Below are 3,124 nucleotides of genomic sequence, written 5' to 3' on the forward strand. Positions count from 1 at the left end.
CTACGTTGATGAGGTCAGCTTTAAGCTAGCCAAAACAAGACGCAGGGGAAGAAACGTCATTAGGACACCGCACCATCGTCAATGTCCCAGGACAGCAGGGTGGCAACATCACAATGTGTGCAGCCATTAGTCAGAACGGTGTCCTTCATTATCATGCCGCTTTTGGTCCTTACAATACTGCCCACATTATCACCTTCCTTGACATAATATCCTCATTCCCAATGACCAGAGGAATGGGCCAGAGCAGTCCAGGTTTGTTGTCATCTCGGACAACGTAAGTTTCCAACGGGCTGCGCTGGGTCCGCAATTGGTTCATTGACCATCCGCAAGTTTTGATGCTCAACCTAGCCACCATATTCTCCATTTCTAAAACCAATAGAGGAGTTATTTTCGGCGTGGCGTTGGAAGGTATACGATCGCCAACCCCACCAACGCATACCCCTTCTCCAGGCGACGGAGGAGGCCTGTGGTGGCGCAGACGAGGGGGCATGCCAGGGCTGGATACGGCGCTCCAGACACTACTGTTTAGCCAGAGAGAACATCGCTTGTGATGTAGATGAGGTGCTGTGGCCAGACCCAAATAGGAGGCAGGATGCACCCTAATTGTTTTTTTCTTTCTTTATAGTAACAAGCCTATTTGTTAATCTTCTACTGTATCTGTTTTGTCTGTTACTGTTCATCCTGAAATCTGGATGAAAATACAATGTATAGAGAAATAAATACATWACATTTTTTACCCCCTTTGCATTTCTGTTTATAGTGTAAATATTTATTTATTTTTATTTATCCGTTATTTTACCAGGTAAGTTGACTGAGAACACGTTCTCATTTGCAGCAACGACCTGGGGAATAGTTACAGGGGAGAGGAGGGGGATGAATGAGCCAATTGCCAATTGTAAATATATACTGAATATGCATACATACTGTATATATGTGTGCATATACATGTAGGTGTGAGTGCTATTACAAACTGCCGTGGACTCCACTGAACATGCAAAAGACACAAGATAGTAGTGTTTTACATTTGCCAAATCCGTGTGTAGTTGGTGTGTATAAGAGCTAATCGTTTGATGGTTTGTGTGTAGAGTTTTGATGCAAAAACACAATGAATTGTCACGCCCTGGCCTTAGTATTCTTTGTTTTCTTTATTATTTTAGTTAGGTCAGGGTGTGACATGGGGAATGTATGTGTTTTTGGATTGTCTAGGGGTTTTGTATGGTAAATGGGTCAGTGGCTTGTCTAGGTGTTTGTATGTCTATGGCTGCCTAGATTGGTTCTCAATTAGAGGCAGCTGTGGTTCATTGTCTCTGATTGAGAGCCATATTTAAGGCAGTCATAGGCAWTGGGGTTTTGTGGGTAATTGTCTATGTAATACGTTTGTAGCTTTTGTAGTGCACTTACGTTTGTAGCTTCACGGTTGTTTTGTTTAGTTTTGTCTTAAGTGTTCGTTTCGTGTTTCACTCTCGTCTCAAATAAAAAGAGATGTATTTTTCACACGCTGCGCCTTGGTCCACTCTTTCTCATCAAGACGATCGTGACATGAATGAAGTGTTTGATTTTGCAAGAGATGTGTGACGTTTTGCATGTTGTGTTTTGGGGTTTTGCATGTTGTGTGTGTGTCTGTTTTGGGGTTGTGTGTGTCTGTTTTGGTTTTGCATGTTGTGTGTTGGGGTTGTGTGTGTGTTTTGGGGTTTTGTGTGTGTGTTGTGTGTTTTGGGGTTGTGTGTGTTGTCTAGAGAAAAGGAGCCATCGTTTCAGAAATCATGTGGAAGCAATTGTCAAAAACTGTAACCCATAGCAACCCATATTAACTCTGGTTCTCATAGCAACCCATATTAACTCTGGCTCCCAGAGCCAACCCATATTAACTCTGGTTCTCATAGAAACCCATATTAACTCTGGTTCTCATAGCAACCCATATTAACTCTGGCTCCCAGAGCCAACCCATATTAACTCTGGTTCCCATAGAAACCCATATTAACTCTGGTTCCAATAGAAACCTATATTAACTCTGGTTCCCATAGCAACCCATATTAACTCTGGTTCCCATNATATTAACTCTGGTTCCCATAGCAACCCATATTAACTCTGGTTCCCATGGCCAACCCATATTAACTCTGGTTCCAATAGGAACCCATATTAACTCTGGTTCCAATAGGAACCCATATTAACTCTGGTTCCATAGAAACCCATATTAACTCTGGTTCCCATAGCAACCCATATTAACTCTGGTTCCCATAGCAACCCATATTAACTCTGGTTCCCATAGCAACCCATATTAACTCTGGTTCCCATACATTCCTTTGTACTTTTCTATTGTTTTTGTTTCTGACTGATAGGTCCTGTGAGGGGCACTTGTTTTGAAATATTTCCTCCACATAACAGAGAATAAGTCCCAAATGACACCCCATCCCCTAGTGCATCAGAGCCCTATGGTCCCTGGTCAAAAGTAGTGCACAATATAGGGAATGGGGTGCCATTTGCGACACAAGCACACAGAGAGAGTTCTTGCGGTCTGACTAAATGAAGTCTCTGGGTAATTTACTGGGTTGTAGTGCGAGGCTGAGGTTTGGCACCGGGCTAATAATGTGGATGTATCTACGGGTTGCCTCCTTGAGCCCCGGAGAGCACTTCCTGTTTGTCCTGCTGGTTGTCTGTATGTGTCTCCCTGCACATTCTGTTTGTCCTGCTGGTTGTCTGTATGTCTCTCCCTGCACATCCTGTTTGTCCTGCTGGTTGTCTGTATGTCTCTCTCCTCTTCTCCCCCCCCCTGCTCTCTCTCTCTCTCCTCTCCCACTCCCCCCTCCTCTCTCTCTCTCCCCTCTCCTCTCCCCCTCCTCTCTCTCTCTTCCCCCCTCCTCCTCCTCTCCCCCTCTCTCTCTCCCCCTTCCCTCTCCCCCCTCCTCTCTCTCTCTCCCCCCTCCTCTCTCTCTCCCCCCTCTCCCTCTCCCCCTCCTCTCTCTCTCCCCCGTCCTCTCCTCTCCCCCTCGCTCTCTCTCCCCTTCCCCCCTCCTCTCCCTCTCTCCCCCCTCCTCTCTCTCCCCTCTCCTCTCCCTCTCCCCCCCTCTCTCTCTCTCTCACACCCCTCCTCTCCTCTCTCGTCCCCCTCCTCTCCCCCCTCCTC

This window comes from Salvelinus sp. IW2-2015, unplaced genomic scaffold (assembly GCF_002910315.2).
Source record: "Salvelinus sp. IW2-2015 unplaced genomic scaffold, ASM291031v2 Un_scaffold2057, whole genome shotgun sequence".
Taxonomy (NCBI): domain Eukaryota; kingdom Metazoa; phylum Chordata; class Actinopteri; order Salmoniformes; family Salmonidae; genus Salvelinus; species Salvelinus sp. IW2-2015.